Below are 19,739 nucleotides of genomic sequence, written 5' to 3'. Positions count from 1 at the left end.
TAACAGAAAATAATAAAAATAGTTAAAAAAAAAAAAAAAAAAGAGAGGAAAAAAAAAAGGCGGCCCATGGTCAAGAAAGTAATTTTTTTCTTAAGCAACATCATGATATGTGGTAAATTAGGAAGTGGGGGGATGCACACTGTGTGTTTGTGCGTATGTAGAAGAGGAGGTGGTATGCTGCTAAAGGAGAGTCTGAGAGATAATTAAAGGTCAGATGTCAACCATTTGGCTGTGGTTTTTATATGCCTTTTACATTTATTGCTCTCTCATAAAAGTACAATGTGACTAGTTAAATAAATGTTGCTAAAACAGGATATTGAGGTTGTAATAATGGGAAAGCATTGCAAAGAACCCTTAGAGAAATTCAAGTCATTTAAAGTATTAATTTCCTAAAATTGATTTTTTTACTTTCACATTTTTAATTTAAAAAATCACTTATAAAAAATTAGAACTTCTACATTTAGAGCCTATATATATAGTGGCTTTTTAAAAAAGTTTGAAATAGAAAACTGTCCTCAGATCCTTTGGTATGCAAAAGTATTGCATTGGAAGGGAAATACATGGCTGAGCATGCTGTGATTTTAATTTTATGTTTTAAGTTATTGTAATAAAATACCAGACACTGATATTCACACAGTTTAAAAAATCAGCCTAAGACCTTTGCTCACTCTGTCATACCTCCTCTCCTGGGGAAAGACAAAGTGGGAGGCGGGGCCTTGCTTCAGGAGCTCAGAAAACTGGCTTCTTGTTCCAGGTCTACCACTTACTGAGCTGCTGCACATCTGATTCTTTCTCAGTCTTCCTGGTTTCTAATTACCATGTCTGCAAAACAGGAATAAACAAACTTCACTAAAAACAGAAGACCTGATCAAATGTCACTTCTAGCCCTAAGATCCAGTGAATGTGTCAACTCATGACTAAAAATGCACTGAAAGGGGGAAAAAGGAGAAAAGAAAAGCAAACCACTCCTGGCATTCTCTGAAAGAGTCTGCAGAGATTCCAGTCTCTCACTCTCACTTTTCACCACACTCTACTTCCTGCTCTCCCCCATTCTCCCACTATCACTGCCTAGCTTACTGGTCCAGGGGCTTATCAGCTAGCACCAGTGGTCTACTGGCTGCATCCTCCTGCCCCTCAACTCCCTCTCCACACAGCACTCACTCTTCCTGAAAACAGTTCAGATTTGCTCTGGCACTCAAAGCCCTCCATAGTCCAGCTTCACTTTTCCTTTTTAGCTCGACAGCTCTTCATTCCTTGACCTACAGAAACTCTTGGCTTCAAACAAATGATATTATTCATTTGGCCCAGAATTAGAGTAATCATATCTTATTGCAGCAATCTTTCCCAAACCATTCTCTCTGTCCCTCACATGCAATGAATTGTAGAGATTATCTCTCCAATTAGTTGGAGAGAACCTCTTAGTTGGAGAAAACCTCTCCAACTAAGGTAATCTCAGCTATGCTTTAATTTCAGGTTCAAATCGTGCCACTGCTACAAGGTTCTCTTTCTGTCTTACCACTGAACTTCATTAATTAATCATGTCTTTATTATTCATCTGGCTTTTTGCATTTACTCTTTTTGTTACTAGTTTTACTGCCCATAGGCTCAACTGGGCTATAAAGTCCTTGAAGGATGAAACCTAGGCTTGTCTTTCTCTGTCTTCTGCACAAGTCTGGTATAGGACTTCCTTAGTAATATAAAAACAATGATCAAAATGTGTCTATGTTATGCTTATCTTTAAAATCAAATTGTCCATTAATGTGAGTATTCCTTATTTTTTGACTAGAACTGTTGTTACATTAAATATACTCACTTGGTGAAGTGTGAAATGTACAGAAATCTAAACATGCTTGCATTATTTTTTCTTAAATGTCAACAGCCTTTCAAGTTCTTGCATTTAGAAAGATCAATGACAAATGATAAGCAAAATTATTAAAATGTTTTCTCAATTTTTAAAAAATATATTAAACAGAATTCTAATATTTAGCCATAGCATTTATTACAATTATTTTCAGTACCAAATATTGAATACCTTCCCCTTCTCTTACTCTCCCTTGGAACCAGTGTTCTTAAATTAAAATAATAATAATGATGATGGTGATTATATCATAGCCAAAATATTCTTTCTGGTGATTCAGAATTAAAATGTAGTACTTGCAATCTTTTGTATCACTAACATCTGGAAAAGCATAAGACAAAACCTAAGTGGTTTTAAGAATGACATTATTCAGATATGATGATTGGAAATGGTCACAAATTGAAAACTGTAAAGGCTAGTTTCTATATTACCTTAATTTTCCCCACAATAAAGTGAAAGGCCTATTTCAAAGAAGTCTAAAAGTCTTGTATATTATAGGAATGAGTTACATACCTAGATCATGCTTTGCTACAATTTACCTTGTTTTTACATTATGCTTTATGATCTTCAAGGGGAAAAAATAGAAAACTATAATGAGAAATTAGAGAGGTTGAAAATGTTTTCAACCTTTTGAAATTTTCCTGGCCTGTCCTCCAGTGAATTTCTGGTTGTGCACCCAAGGCCTTTAAAACTATCTCACGGGGAACATTGTCTTTATCTGAGGCTTCTTGCTAAAGGTCCCACAGAGAGGGCTCCTCAGTCTCCCTTCATGCCCCTGGCTGAAATTATCCCTCTTTCTTTAAACCCAGTAGTTGGGTTTTGCCTCTCAAAATCCCATCCTTAGAGATGGGCAAAGACGATGCCTGTGGAATTCTCCCTCCTGTATTAGTTTGAAAAGCTCATTTGCCAGATTTTCTGAATGCTTTTTAATTATCATTGCTTTTGCATTGCAATTTCTTTTTTTTTTTTTTCAGTCCTTTCTTTTATTGCATTTTATGTTTTGTGGTACATGTGAAGAACATGCTAGACTGTTGCATAGGTACACACATGGCAGTGTGATTTGCTGCATTCCTCCCCATCACCTATATCTGGCATTTCTCCCCATGCTATCTTTCCCCAACTCCCTGCCCCCACTATCCCTCCCCTATTTCTCCCCGACAGACTCCAGTGAGTGATGCTCCCCTCCCTGTGTCAATGTGCTCTCGTTGTTCAACACCCACCTATGAGTGAGTGAGAACATGTGATGTTTGATTTCCTGTTATTGTGTCAGTTTGCTGAGAATGATGGTTTCCAGGTTCATCCATGTCCCTACAGAGGACACAAATTCATCATTGCAATTTCTTAATGAACTTCTGCTTCATTTGTCTTTTGACACCATCAAGTTATTCTCCTTCGAGGCCTAAAGCTGTGCTTGGCAATTTCCCAGCAGGTGAATCTTGAGCCCAGGCTGGCAGACAGTACCTGTGGAAAAGTCTTTCTAGCCAAGCGCCAGGAGATACTTAGAAAAATCCCACATCTCAGCCCTGAAGGTATATGCACCAGCATGGAGTGCTGGAAATGTTAGGGGCTTTCATGAAGAGGGACTGACTTCTACGTAGAGATAATTCCTAAATACAGCCACCTAACATCATGCTAATTCCTGTCTTCTGATGTCACTGTCTGGAAATATACTCAAGCCATCTTTTGTGTTTCCTGAATCTCTTAAGGTGGAGACAGGAAGTTCTTCAGACCAATTATATAAGTTTTAGATTAAAAGCTTGATTTTCTAGGGAGTTGTTACAAATACAAAACCAGCATTTCATATTCAAGAGGCATTTGTTCTAGATAAGTTTTTGGAAACCATTTAATTTAGACCAAAATCACTTTTAGACTTTGCCACGAAGAGCCCCATTGGTGTTGATTTAGTGTTTTCCATGTGCAAATGTGGCTCTTCTGTTAGTTGTCTTCATTCTGTAATCTGTCTGGATGAGTCACTCTTAATAAGTGGCTTTCCAATGAGCTGGTCCACAGTTTTCAAAGTGGTTTCACTGGCCCTAAAAATGACCCCATAGAAAAAGAAGGCTGTGTATGAGCTACCTCCCCCAACTGAGGAATTCACAGAGCCTGTTGGCTTATTAAAGTCTTGAGAATTTCAGCAGTGCATAAATGCGATTGGCTTTGTGTTAACAGTGCTTCCCAAACTTACTTGGCCATGAAACTGAAAGTGTGGATTCTGATTTTCATCCAGAAAAAATGATAGTTTTCAGAACACACTTTGGTAAATGCTGGATGAAGCATCTTGCCTTGCAAAAAAGGAGGAAAGACATGCATTTTTTTCGATACAAAATATAACAAAGAAACACTATTCCATATTTGTCTTACAATCATTTGCCATTGTCTAACCACAGGTTTCTCACTCATGTTTCAGATGATGTAGTCTCAGGTACTCTAAGTACACACCATTTATTTTAGTCTACTTTTGAGGAATGTGTGTTTAAAATGTGACTTTAAAAATGTGTCTGGGGATTCCATATGCTGTCTGGAACTGAGAAGGGCGGCAAACATCTTGGGCTTCCACACACAGGCACCTGCTCTGTTTCAACTTTTTTGGTACATTGATAGTGAGGCAATGGGACAGATAGCCTGGATAAGCTTCTCAAACATCAATGGGATTTCTAATGAGATGATTGAAGCTACACTCTATTAAATATTTCGGGTCTAAAAAATGATTAGAAAATAGAATCTTCTGCACAAAAACTGTGAAGGTGAAATTTCTAATTAAAAAAAAAAAAAAAAAGACAACCAAAAGGAAGAACTGTAGGCTTGGTGGTACTTTCNAAAAGGCGGCCCATGGTCAAGAAAGTAATTTTTTTCTTAAGCAACATCATGATATGTGGTAAATTAGGAAGTGGGGGGATGCACACTGTGTGTTTGTGCGTATGTAGAAGAGGAGGTGGTATGCTGCTAAAGGAGAGTCTGAGAGATAATTAAAGGTCAGATGTCAACCATTTGGCTGTGGTTTTTATATGCCTTTTACATTTATTGCTCTCTCATAAAAGTACAATGTGACTAGTTAAATAAATGTTGCTAAAACAGGATATTGAGGTTGTAATAATGGGAAAGCATTGCAAAGAACCCTTAGAGAAATTCAAGTCATTTAAAGTATTAATTTCCTAAAATTGATTTTTTTACTTTCACATTTTTAATTTAAAAAATCACTTATAAAAAATTAGAACTTCTACATTTAGAGCCTATATATATAGTGGCTTTTTAAAAAAGTTTGAAATAGAAAACTGTCCTCAGATCCTTTGGTATGCAAAAGTATTGCATTGGAAGGGAAATACATGGCTGAGCATGCTGTGATTTTAATTTTATGTTTTAAGTTATTGTAATAAAATACCAGACACTGATATTCACACAGTTTAAAAAATCAGCCTAAGACCTTTGCTCACTCTGTCATACCTCCTCTCCTGGGGAAAGACAAAGTGGGAGGCGGGGCCTTGCTTCAGGAGCTCAGAAAACTGGCTTCTTGTTCCAGGTCTACCACTTACTGAGCTGCTGCACATCTGATTCTTTCTCAGTCTTCCTGGTTTCTAATTACCATGTCTGCAAAACAGGAATAAACAAACTTCACTAAAAACAGAAGACCTGATCAAATGTCACTTCTAGCCCTAAGATCCAGTGAATGTGTCAACTCATGACTAAAAATGCACTGAAAGGGGGAAAAAGGAGAAAAGAAAAGCAAACCACTCCTGGCATTCTCTGAAAGAGTCTGCAGAGATTCCAGTCTCTCACTCTCACTTTTCACCACACTCTACTTCCTGCTCTCCCCCATTCTCCCACTATCACTGCCTAGCTTACTGGTCCAGGGGCTTATCAGCTAGCACCAGTGGTCTACTGGCTGCATCCTCCTGCCCCTCAACTCCCTCTCCACACAGCACTCACTCTTCCTGAAAACAGTTCAGATTTGCTCTGGCACTCAAAGCCCTCCATAGTCCAGCTTCACTTTTCCTTTTTAGCTCGACAGCTCTTCATTCCTTGACCTACAGAAACTCTTGGCTTCAAACAAATGATATTATTCATTTGGCCCAGAATTAGAGTAATCATATCTTATTGCAGCAATCTTTCCCAAACCATTCTCTCTGTCCCTCACATGCAATGAATTGTAGAGATTATCTCTCCAATTAGTTGGAGAGAACCTCTTAGTTGGAGAAAACCTCTCCAACTAAGGTAATCTCAGCTATGCTTTAATTTCAGGTTCAAATCGTGCCACTGCTACAAGGTTCTCTTTCTGTCTTACCACTGAACTTCATTAATTAATCATGTCTTTATTATTCATCTGGCTTTTTGCATTTACTCTTTTTGTTACTAGTTTTACTGCCCATAGGCTCAACTGGGCTATAAAGTCCTTGAAGGATGAAACCTAGGCTTGTCTTTCTCTGTCTTCTGCACAAGTCTGGTATAGGACTTCCTTAGTAATATAAAAACAATGATCAAAATGTGTCTATGTTATGCTTATCTTTAAAATCAAATTGTCCATTAATGTGAGTATTCCTTATTTTTTGACTAGAACTGTTGTTACATTAAATATACTCACTTGGTGAAGTGTGAAATGTACAGAAATCTAAACATGCTTGCATTATTTTTTCTTAAATGTCAACAGCCTTTCAAGTTCTTGCATTTAGAAAGATCAATGACAAATGATAAGCAAAATTATTAAAATGTTTTCTCAATTTTTAAAAAATATATTAAACAGAATTCTAATATTTAGCCATAGCATTTATTACAATTATTTTCAGTACCAAATATTGAATACCTTCCCCTTCTCTTACTCTCCCTTGGAACCAGTGTTCTTAAATTAAAATAATAATAATGATGATGGTGATTATATCATAGCCAAAATATTCTTTCTGGTGATTCAGAATTAAAATGTAGTACTTGCAATCTTTTGTATCACTAACATCTGGAAAAGCATAAGACAAAACCTAAGTGGTTTTAAGAATGACATTATTCAGATATGATGATTGGAAATGGTCACAAATTGAAAACTGTAAAGGCTAGTTTCTATATTACCTTAATTTTCCCCACAATAAAGTGAAAGGCCTATTTCAAAGAAGTCTAAAAGTCTTGTATATTATAGGAATGAGTTACATACCTAGATCATGCTTTGCTACAATTTACCTTGTTTTTACATTATGCTTTATGATCTTCAAGGGGAAAAAATAGAAAACTATAATGAGAAATTAGAGAGGTTGAAAATGTTTTCAACCTTTTGAAATTTTCCTGGCCTGTCCTCCAGTGAATTTCTGGTTGTGCACCCAAGGCCTTTAAAACTATCTCACGGGGAACATTGTCTTTATCTGAGGCTTCTTGCTAAAGGTCCCACAGAGAGGGCTCCTCAGTCTCCCTTCATGCCCCTGGCTGAAATTATCCCTCTTTCTTTAAACCCAGTAGTTGGGTTTTGCCTCTCAAAATCCCATCCTTAGAGATGGGCAAAGACGATGCCTGTGGAATTCTCCCTCCTGTATTAGTTTGAAAAGCTCATTTGCCAGATTTTCTGAATGCTTTTTAATTATCATTGCTTTTGCATTGCAATTTCTTTTTTTTTTTTTTCAGTCCTTTCTTTTATTGCATTTTATGTTTTGTGGTACATGTGAAGAACATGCTAGACTGTTGCATAGGTACACACATGGCAGTGTGATTTGCTGCATTCCTCCCCATCACCTATATCTGGCATTTCTCCCCATGCTATCTTTCCCCAACTCCCTGCCCCCACTATCCCTCCCCTATTTCTCCCCGACAGACTCCAGTGAGTGATGCTCCCCTCCCTGTGTCAATGTGCTCTCGTTGTTCAACACCCACCTATGAGTGAGTGAGAACATGTGATGTTTGATTTCCTGTTATTGTGTCAGTTTGCTGAGAATGATGGTTTCCAGGTTCATCCATGTCCCTACAGAGGACACAAATTCATCATTGCAATTTCTTAATGAACTTCTGCTTCATTTGTCTTTTGACACCATCAAGTTATTCTCCTTCGAGGCCTAAAGCTGTGCTTGGCAATTTCCCAGCAGGTGAATCTTGAGCCCAGGCTGGCAGACAGTACCTGTGGAAAAGTCTTTCTAGCCAAGCGCCAGGAGATACTTAGAAAAATCCCACATCTCAGCCCTGAAGGTATATGCACCAGCATGGAGTGCTGGAAATGTTAGGGGCTTTCATGAAGAGGGACTGACTTCTACGTAGAGATAATTCCTAAATACAGCCACCTAACATCATGCTAATTCCTGTCTTCTGATGTCACTGTCTGGAAATATACTCAAGCCATCTTTTGTGTTTCCTGAATCTCTTAAGGTGGAGACAGGAAGTTCTTCAGACCAATTATATAAGTTTTAGATTAAAAGCTTGATTTTCTAGGGAGTTGTTACAAATACAAAACCAGCATTTCATATTCAAGAGGCATTTGTTCTAGATAAGTTTTTGGAAACCATTTAATTTAGACCAAAATCACTTTTAGACTTTGCCACGAAGAGCCCCATTGGTGTTGATTTAGTGTTTTCCATGTGCAAATGTGGCTCTTCTGTTAGTTGTCTTCATTCTGTAATCTGTCTGGATGAGTCACTCTTAATAAGTGGCTTTCCAATGAGCTGGTCCACAGTTTTCAAAGTGGTTTCACTGGCCCTAAAAATGACCCCATAGAAAAAGAAGGCTGTGTATGAGCTACCTCCCCCAACTGAGGAATTCACAGAGCCTGTTGGCTTATTAAAGTCTTGAGAATTTCAGCAGTGCATAAATGCGATTGGCTTTGTGTTAACAGTGCTTCCCAAACTTACTTGGCCATGAAACTGAAAGTGTGGATTCTGATTTTCATCCAGAAAAAATGATAGTTTTCAGAACACACTTTGGTAAATGCTGGATGAAGCATCTTGCCTTGCAAAAAAGGAGGAAAGACATGCATTTTTTTCGATACAAAATATAACAAAGAAACACTATTCCATATTTGTCTTACAATCATTTGCCATTGTCTAACCACAGGTTTCTCACTCATGTTTCAGATGATGTAGTCTCAGGTACTCTAAGTACACACCATTTATTTTAGTCTACTTTTGAGGAATGTGTGTTTAAAATGTGACTTTAAAAATGTGTCTGGGGATTCCATATGCTGTCTGGAACTGAGAAGGGCGGCAAACATCTTGGGCTTCCACACACAGGCACCTGCTCTGTTTCAACTTTTTTGGTACATTGATAGTGAGGCAATGGGACAGATAGCCTGGATAAGCTTCTCAAACATCAATGGGATTTCTAATGAGATGATTGAAGCTACACTCTATTAAATATTTCGGGTCTAAAAAATGATTAGAAAATAGAATCTTCTGCACAAAAACTGTGAAGGTGAAATTTCTAATTAAAAAAAAAAAAAAAAGACAACCAAAAGGAAGAACTGTAGGCTTGGTGGTACTTTCTTCATTAATGTATTCTGGCATAAAAATAACTTCTAGTTACATAAGGCATAGGACAAAAAGCACACAATGCTAATGAGCCAAGTGCCTTAAAAACACTAAACGGGAGGTGAAAACTCTCCTCTGAAGGAATTGAAGAAAACAGAGGAGAAGCCGGATCTTGTTATATCACCAGTGTCAAACTATGGCCAGAAAATGATGAGTCGTTCCTCTGCAAAGTAGCAATGACCCTAGAATCCTCTGGTCTACTTGAATTCTCAAAACTTCTCTCTTCTCTAGCCAGTAATTTTTTCAACACTAAGGTTTTTTTCAGAGGATTAACCGTGGAGCAGTCAAAGGAAAACCACAGGATACAGATTTTTTAAATCATAATTTACATGCTACCTTAGTCCAAAACTGTATTGTCCCTTTAGCTGCCCATTAGCCTACTATGAACCTGGACTGAAGCATGGGTTCCTGAAATCAGGTCATATTTATTTACTTCAGAAGGAGAAATAATGGTGAAGCTTGGCCCGTGAGTTTCATTTCTTTCTTCCCTCCTTGCACATACTGATATTTTTCTAGATGGACATCCCTGACAACCAGACTGCTGTCTCAGGCTATCCCAACCCAACCATTACAGGACAGCGTCTGATACTCCACAGAGTGCAGCAACAGAAAGAAGTGCAGGGCAGAAGGGAGTAGAACCGAAATATGGAGAAAGGGCCTCTGGGGAGTCTTGGGCAAGAAAGCCTAGAAACTGATGATTTGATTTGGGTCGGGCCCATAGTATATAAAAATGAGGAAACACATTTTAAATAATACAAACAAATCTCCTAACTTAAAAAAGAGAAAGGCCATAAATGAGATAGTCTTTTCTTTGAGCCATATTTCATATGAACTAAAGAAATAAGATGAAGCCTCATGGAAACGGATCACCAACATAAGTGGGTGGAGTATTGTACCCTTTAGTGCTCATCATGAGTGCCTGGGGAAGCAGGAAAATGGCTTGCTTTGAACTGCAGAAAGTCAGATTCTTCCATAAACATGAGAGACAGGTTTGGGATTTCAAGTCCGAAAGGTAACAATGTGGGTTAAAATACAAAGCAAATGTCTACATGAATACAGGGTAGTAAAATGTAATAACTGGAATAGTCAATATTTATTTGGTGCTTTACAGTTTTAAAATATCCTCCCCGTTCATTGCCTCATTTGATTCTCAGTACCCCACCATGTGGGAGGTTCTATACTAAATTCACTCAAAATTGTCTAGTGGAATCTTCACTTTAAATATCCTAAACCATTTCTATTAGATTCACTTGAATCGTAGCCCCAAGTCAAGCATTTGTAAGACCCAATCTCTAGGAGCTAGTTTGATTCTCATACCTGAAACTCCCATAGGAATCCCTGGTCAGACTCTATGTCCCAATTTTGCATTCGTAAAGTATTTTCTTATTTCACAGTTGAGAGTACTGGAGCCCAGAGACATCAGGTTTTTTTGCCCAAAATAACATGTCCCGGAATACAAACAGAGGTCTTTTTATTCTGGAACTATCTTTTGTCCCTTGCGCCATGCTTTCTCTTATGGCACGCCTGCACATCCTATTTGGTTACAGTGGAAGTGCCTGGTATAAGGCCTTCCTCTCCAAAAGCAACCACAAAATATGTGCTGAATTAGTTAAAATGAAATAAAGCCTCCAGCAGTTTCTCAGGGCCCTTGAGTCATCTGTAAGAAGTCAGAAATGAGGCACTCTTGCATGGCCTGAGTCTCTGGGCCTGAATTGGGGTTCTGCGGCCTCTTAAAACATCACCTCGTGAGAAAAGTAACAATTTCCATTAATTTTGACCCAAATGCTTCCCTGCTTGTGGTATCACGATGCAGACATGGTCAGGCTAACAATTAAAGGAATAACCTAAGTCTGCCCTTCCCACACACATCCCAGTAAGGTCCCTGCAATGTCTCCTCAGGACATTTCTGGGAGTCTGGGGAGCTGTCTTAGGTGTGACCCTTCAATGGCTGTGAGCTCCAGGGGATTCCTTTGTCACCAGTGTGCCACTCTGCCACCACTGCTAATAGAGCCTTCAATGCCACCTGAAACAGACACTGACACACCCAATACTGCCAGCCACAGTGCACTAGGGCGTGCTGTCCTCCCCACAGAGGCAAGGAGATCATTCTGCTTCACACTGTGTCACACTGAGTCACTGCAGATCCCTGTTACTTACTATGTGGGATCCCTGAAATGAAAGATCTCTCAAGGTCTTGAAATATAGAAATATTAAGATTGGTCAAATCAACTGTCCTACACCAAATAGTTCATCCCCTCCATCTTCTAGTAGCTTCAAGATGTGAATCCATGTGAATACATATAATTATCTTCCATTTTAGGATAATGTATAACAATTTTAAGATTAGCAAATAAATTCAATTTCAGATTAGCAAGCAAAGTTTTAAATTAACAAGCATAGTCCAGGTGCGGTGGTTCATGCCTGTAATCCCAGCACTTTGGGAGACTGAGGCAGGCAGATCATGAGGTCAAGAGTTTGAGACCAGCCTGGCCAACATGGTGAAACCCTGTCTCTACTAAAAATACAAAATTAGCTAGATGTGGTGATACCCGCCTGTAATCCCAGCTACTGGGGAGGCAGAGGCAGGAGAATCACTTGTACCCAGGAGGCAGAGGTTGCAGTGACCAAGATCATGCCACTGCACTCCAGCCTGGGTGACGTGGCAAGACTCCATCTCAAAAAAAAAAAAAAAAAAAATTAACAAGCATTCCTTTCTATATGCCAAATTTAAGTCCACCTTATTTTTACCACTGTAGGGCAGAGGAAAAAAGAAAAACTATACATGTGTATGTATGTGTGTGTGTATTTATGTTATGCATGTGTGTGTACATATATACATACCTACATACTATATATATATATATACACACACAGAGACAGATGCATACATAATACACGTACATATGTGTGTGTCCTGCTAGTTACAGTTTATATTAAAATATAGTTGATCAGTATTTTTCTTGAGCTTTCCTTTGAAGTAAATGGCTTTGTTGTACAAAGCTTACCTTTTGATTTATTTGCAAGTTACACTTTGTATATGCAAGACCACACAAAAGAAAAGAAACTCTCATAAAGATGAAACAATTTTCTTGCTATAGGAATAAAGTTTTGCTTGAATTATTTTTAGGAAGTGGTAATAAATACAATAATTATTACATTATATGAAAACAAATACAGCAAATTATATTGCAGGGAATGAATAAAATTGGAAACTGGCAAATTGTCTGGAGTTGTGGTAAGCTAATAAGATGCATATTGGTGGTCATCTTAAGATGTTGCCTGCTGTTAGAATAAATGAGTTATATATCCCACAGGAGCCTCCAGTACTTCTCCACCCTTTACCCTGGGAGGATCTGCTGAAGCGACGTGCCAGGAGAAACACACACTGGATGTGCTCCAAAGTTCCCTCTGTACACTATTCATTTTACTACTTAGGGGCCATAGAGCTCTTCAAGCCAGGATAAATATGCCAGGTATAAATAAATATGATTTAAGATACACATGGCATTGATTCTATGCCAAACTCACAAATTTTATAATTTTTTTCCTCTCCATAAAGGAAAGGCTAACCAGTTTCAGACATAGGTTTTAAGGAAGAAGTGAGATTTTCTTTTCTAAAGGTCTCCAACACTATTGTGGTTATGATATAAATTTTAAACTGAAAATTGAAAGAATTCATAATCCATAAAATGCCCATGGCATTTCCGGGAACACTTTTAAATTGCTACAGTATAAGTTGAATATGTATTTATACATTTCTCAGGGGACTATTCTTCCTTGTTAACTAGACTGAGAAAAGGCAATAAAGTATTCAGCTGCCTAGTGAAGGCTTTCTGATAAAGAATTCAGCTATAACAGCTACTCGACCAGTGAATGTCTTATTCAGGGACAACTTTAGAAACTCTCGGCCCACTAATCATTGATAAAAATTTATCTACCGAAGAATTAAATGAATGAAAATGGAAACATCTCAAATTTGTCTAGATAATCAAAGACAAGGGTTTCATTGTCTTTTTCAGTGGGGAGCTTATACTAACCAGCTCCCTTTGTTCTGCATTTACTTTGCATTCTCTCAAGTCACAAGATTTCTCTTTGGGAAATTTTATTCGTTTAGACCAAATGAGTCCTGATAGTGCTGCTCGAAGATTCCATACCATCTGAAAGAGCCCATGCAGCTTCGAAAGGCAGCTCTTAGAAGAGGGCTAGGCATCTTACTAAAGAACTGTGAAGAAAGGCCCACAGTACCTTCCAAAAACTTGCCTAATAAACTGTAGTAAATCAGGACTCAATGAACAATTATGCTGATCTCAGGTGATATCAAGAGCACAAATACTAAAAATCAGCAGATAACCTCAAAATATTGCTTGAACAATTGGTTTTGAATTTCTCTCTTTCCAAGATTTTCTAAGAGCTGCTAAACGTTCTAATAAAAGTAAAATAATAGAATAATCTAAGTGATTATGAGCTTCTCTTCATGTCTGAATTACTAAAAGGGAAAAGGGGACAATGTAAATGCAAAGGAGAATAAAGGAAGTAGATCATTTGTATCTGGGAAATCAAACTATGAATAATTTGAAAAAAATGAAAGTAAAACTGCACATGGGACTGGGAATGATTTTTTTCTTATAACATTCAATGATGTAAAAACACTGTATCCTTTAGCTCATTATTTTAAAATTTAAAGACTATGTTAGTTATGTTGATTGTTGCTAACTGAATGGAGGTCAACTTTGAATCTCATGGTACTTTGCCAAAAAAAAAAATGATAAATATATATTCCAGTATATTCAGAAAACTATTTTGTCCCTGCCTTACCACAACTCCTGTGGTTTTACGTATCTCCATAAATGTGAGTTAACACCTCCCTAATCACTTATTTTTTATTTTTTTTTATTTTTTTGAGACGGAGTTTCGCTCTTGTTACCCAGGCTGGAGTGCAATGGCGCGATCTCGGCTCACCGCAACCTCCTCCTCCTGGGTTTAGGCAATTCTCCTGCCTCAGCCTCCTGAGCAGCTGGGATTACAGGCACGCGCCACCATGCCCAGCTAATTTTTTGTAGCTTTAGTAGAGACGGGGTTTCACCATGTTGACCAGGATGGTCTCGATCTCTTGACCTCGTGATCCACCCGCCTCGGCCTCCCACAGTGCTGGGATTACAGGCTTGAGCCACCGCGCCCAGCTCCTAATCACTTTTACTCATAGTCGTGGCTCTGGGCTTCTAAAGTCACCAGTTCTGAAGTCATCCCTTATTTGATACTTTGTACACACATTGTTACTTTGTAATTTTTTATACTTCTTTCTTTAAAAACTTCTTTCTTTCAGGGCACAGTGGCTCTTATCTGTAATCCCAACACTTTGGGAGGCCAAGGCAGGTGGAACATTTGAGGTCAGGTGTTTGAGACCAGCCTGGCCAACATGGTGAAACCCTGTCTCTGCTAAAAGTGAAAATATTAGCTGGGCGTGATGGCGCATGCCTGTAATCCCAGCTACTTGAGAGGTTGAGGCAGGAGAATCGCTTGAATTCAGTAGGCAGAAGTTTCAGTGAGCCTCTGAGATCACACCACTGCACTCCAGCTTGGGCAACAGAGTGATACCCTATCTAAAAAAAAAAAAAAAAAAAAAGTTTCATTTTCCTTGTATATATGTCATGCCTTCCTAAATATCATGTAAGCTTTACAATATCAGAAGCAGAGTTTTGTTATTCCCAAGCACATAGACCTAAGTGTCCCCCAAGGGTTGGGGCTCCATATGTGTGGAACAGAGAAACTCAAGGTCATTTCTCAAGGAGATCCCATTTCAGAGCCCCTGACACAACATCAGTCTACGAAGACACTCTCGGGTAAGCCCAAGTAAGGGAGTGCAGTAGGCTCTGAATGTTGACCTTGAACTTCCTGTTTTATTTTCTACTTCTAATGAATCATTTCTTAGGCTATGGTACCCAGGGAAGTCAAATGAGAAAATGGACTCAGGCATCCCTGCATCATCTCCTTGGCCACTTTCCAAATGCTTTGGTGTCTGACAGTGCGTGGATTAGACAGGTAAGGAAACTGAGGGTATATTTTATGCTTTTCTCTTCTTCTCTCACCCCATTGATCAATTTTCATATTAACAAGGTCATATGCTTCTCACTAAAGAAAGAGTTCAGGAGAAGAACTGGAAATGCTCAAGTAGATCCATTGCTTCAGTCATCAATGAATTGTCTTCCTATGTATTGGGTAGAGTCCCAGACATTAGAATTGCAATAAGGAACATAGCAAACAAGGTTTCTACTCCCATGAATCTTCATTCTAGCAGGGAGTGGCTGTCATGGCAGAAAACAAACAATAAGCGAGCACAAAAAAATGAATGTGACATAATGTTTAATAACCATATATGTTTCAAATAACAACAGACTGATGTTGTAAAAATAAGGGCTGTTGATGTGTGTGCTAATTTGGGCAAAGGGGCCTGGTAAGACCTTGGTGAGAAATAAACATTTTAGATGGATGTCAGACTGATGTGAAGGAGCCAGACCCAGAGGTTCATGGAGCAGAGAATATGCTGCTGAAGAAAGGGAAAATGTCTGACTGAGCTTTGGACATAAAGAACAGAGAGAAAGCCCAAGTAGCTGTAACGTGGTAACCAATGGGTGGACTGTACAGGATGAAGTCAAAGAAGACAAGCCCAGGGATGCAGGGCCTCATAATACCTTCGGGAATAATTTGGGGTTTTATTCTAAGTACAGTAGAAATCCAGTGGAGGATGTAGCACAGATGTGGCATACATAGATTTAACTTTCAAAGATCACTCTGGCTGCTATGTGGAAATGGTCTTGGATGAAACAGGGACCAGTATGGAAGCCGGGAAATGCTATCCCAACAGTCAACCTGGCTTGAACTAAAGTGAACATTGAGGTAAAGAAGAGTTGGCAACTTCAGAATACATTATGCAGCTGGTGCTGGAGAATGGAAGACAGAGTAAATGGCAAAAAATAATCAAGGATAGGTTTTGAGGTTTGCACTGAGAAACTGGTATAGAAATGGGGAAGAAATGGACTTGGGAGAGCTAGAGGCAGAAAGCCAGAGCTCTGTGTGGCTGTGCCAAGTGTCAGGTGATTGTTACACTTCTGAGCAAAAATTTCAAGTCCAGATAGTCAGTTCAGAAACTGATCAAATGATTTCAGTGACCAGCATTTTGATCTTTGGGACAATAGTCATGTAGGGGATAGAATGAACCATGTTACCTTCCTTGAGGAGCCAACAGAACATTGGAGAGACAGACATGATCATAGCTAAATGTTATAGGTAACATTTTTGGTAATTGCTCTAATAGGACCCAAGAACAGCACTTTGGGAACATTAAAAGGAAGTTACTTACTTTGATTCATGTTGTCTTTGATATTCCACTGCTAAGTTATTCTGCTCTGCTCATGCTTAAAACATCGCTACCTTCAACTTTGGTTCTTTTGGGCCAGAGCACGTAACCTTTCTAGGCTCATCATTTTGAAAGGCCACTAGAAGAAATTGGTATTATTATTCCATGACTTCAAGGTCATCAACATTTAATGGAGTCAAAGACTGTCTGTGACAGGGTGGTTGGATCGGGCTTCTTCCATGGACCTTCAGATTTTATGTTTTAGAGGCTTTCACATACTTTTATAGGTCAAATACTAAAGCACAGCCTTAAATAAATTGTAGCAGCTTTTAACATAACTTTAATACTTTTCTGTTTAAATTGTGTCTAGGATCATATAATCTTTGGTGCTTAAATTCTTAAAGTACCCTACAGTTCCTGAGGTAACATTTTTGTACATAATTTCTTTCTTTAATTAATGCTTGACAAATAATCAAAAAAGTGAGAGGTAGTGAAACAAATTACAAAAAATAAAGTTTATCTTAATGCAAACAATTTTCAATTCCTCATGCTTTTCTTAACATAAGGTTTAACTGTGCCTTAACATATGTGATGGTAGTCATTACAGACTATGAAATTAAGAGTCTAGGAACTCACTGGTAAAAATTTACATCATGAATGGAGCAGGCTTTAGAAAGAGTTGCAATAGGAGACTGAGCAAATACACACACATACCCAAACGCACTCATACAATGTAAACACCTGCCAAACTGTGGATGGTATTTACTTATAAATAATAAGTCTAGAATAATATGCCTGATTGATAGATAAAAAAATAGATTCCAATAAAAAATAGTATTTCAAGAAGTTGGGTTTTTTTTTTTTCCAATGGAAAACTGAATTTTGCAAAGGCTCAGTGTCTTTTCCAACCCCCTGCCAGCACCAGGGTCTTGTGTTCTGCCTGGTCGCAGAAGTCCTCCTTTGTCAGAGCATCCTCGGATATCAGGTCTAGAAAGAACCTCAGAGATCATCTAAGTTGGCCACCATGTCCGCCCATATGCATGTACTTACTCTGCTCACACTCTTCATTCTCTTAGGAGCTGCTGCTGTGGTTCATTGGGTGAGCTTGCCTCCAGGATGTGCTTCCTCAGGGGACTGCCCTCAGTGAGGCCAAGGGAAATCTAATCCACAGGAAGCCATCCTCTGCCCCAGTCCCATCCAGTGAAAGAATGTGACCCTGCCACTGGGGAGATAGAGGATGATATGAAGTTCTGAAGGGCAAATATGGCCAACTGTTTTCTCAGCTTCTACCAAAACAGGCCTCCCCTCTTCATTTATTTCTCAGAATCTGGAAGTCAGCCCAAGGAACAGAGGCATCTGCTCTCATTTAAAAACAAGAAAGAGTATTAGATTCAGTTTTTTTTTTTTTTTAAGGGCTTTAAATTTGGAGGAAAGCCTTTGTTTAATCCCATCAAGCCTGTGTCACAGGCTGAAAAATGCCAGGAAATTCCAAGCTAAAGGCAGATACTTCATCTATAACTCATGCCACAGGGCTTATTTTTATTCTTTCATATGCTTACAAAGGCTGAAGCATCAGAAAATCTCTGATTTTTTTTTTTTTTTGGTCTTGTCAGTTCATGACATAACCTTGGCATTACTCTCTCTCTCTCTTTTTTAATTTAATAAGAATATGAGATTATACTGATTCTGTTCTCCTATTTCTTGTTAGTGCTGAACAAGCACTTCTGGCACTCACAACTCAAATTCCTGCCATGTTGGTCTGTGCCTTAGTATGTTTGGCTATGCAGTAAAGTGCCTTGACCTATCATCTATCTTTAAGGGCCGAGAAAGAAATTATTTTAGCATTCTTGCTCTTAGCTCATATATATAAATCTGTGATCAATGACACATCTGCAGCTATGAAGTTAGCACAAAACTATAAAGAACAAAAGGAGCAGAGGGGATGGAGTGGGATAGGGTAGGGGTGGGTGGAGGGGGGAGAAAAAAGCAGCAAAACTCATAAGCAGAAGAGTATTAAATCTCCTGCTTTATGCCCAACCATGGGTTTGGGAGTTTATAAATGGGATGAAGAATGTATGTAACTCCAAAAATATGTAACTCTTTCTCTTTAAATGTGGAAAGTCTTCATTTTTCAATCTGAGTGCCCTGAATTTCTGTATTGCTGTTAGAGTTGCGTGGTACATAATAAAAATGTGGAGCCTTCCCCAGACATAGCACAGTTCACCTTTTCAGGGATTTGAAAGCTTGATCACTCCAACTGTCTGGGAATAAAAGGGAAAAAATGAAGCATTAACACAAGGCATAGCCTTTCCTGATTACGATCGTCAGTCATTATAACAGAAGAACAAAGCAAACTAGAGAATAATATCAGGAAGATGGCTTTAGTGAAATAAAAAATGCTCTGCTGTAACATATTAAATGGTAAGATCAGTTTCCTATCAATTAGTAAGTATTTATGAAGGACCAGCCAACTACCTGTTCATTTACTCTAAATAGATACTGTAAATTTGCTTTCAATGAGCTTTCAACCTAGTTTCAGTATGACAGAATAGAATATAGAATATAAGGTATAGGATAGTGCATATGTAGCCCCGGGACTTGCAATCCGTATGTAGGAACTGATCACAAAAATGCCACAACCACTCATGCAGCAGTACGTCGTGATTTACATGGTACAAGCTTGGTTTTAAATCTCACTTTTAACTCACTCTTTGAATATGAGCAGAGCATGAGTGCCCTGCTCCATGTCAGTTTCTGTGCACACAGGTGATACAGCAGTGGAAGCGAAATAGATTCAATCCTTTCCCTCACTGAGATTTACAGGATAGCATATGATACATATATTAACAATCACACAAGTTTACAACCCAAAATTGTTATACAAATATGAGGTGATGAAGACAGTACTGTCTAACAAGGACCCAATTTAGACTGGAGGTCAGGCAAGGCATCTTTAAAACGGAAGCCAGGGAGAACATATCAGGCCTGCTGGATAATCACAGGTAACAGGAGTGATCAGAGACAAAGAACATGACTTACAGGCAAA

General features: G+C 38.6%; 1 long non-coding RNA gene across 1 annotated transcript in view; it reads right to left on the bottom strand.

Annotated features, from left to right (window-relative positions):
- Positions 1 to 5,295: 5,295 nt before the first annotated feature.
- LOC119471671 overlaps positions 5,296 to 19,739 on the bottom strand; it is a 70,833-nt gene continuing 56,389 nt past the window's right edge. The window contains exon 3 of the long non-coding RNA XR_005200726.1: positions 5,296 to 5,443. This is a non-coding gene — a long non-coding RNA (uncharacterized LOC119471671). The remainder of the gene's footprint in view (positions 5,444 to 19,739) is intronic.

Source organism: Cebus imitator, unplaced genomic scaffold (assembly GCF_001604975.1).
Source record: "Cebus imitator isolate Cc_AM_T3 unplaced genomic scaffold, Cebus_imitator-1.0 Scaffold69, whole genome shotgun sequence".
NCBI lineage: Eukaryota > Metazoa > Chordata > Mammalia > Primates > Cebidae > Cebus > Cebus imitator.
Note: the sequence above shows the minus strand (reverse complement) of the source record. Positions and strands in the feature narration are given on the sequence as shown.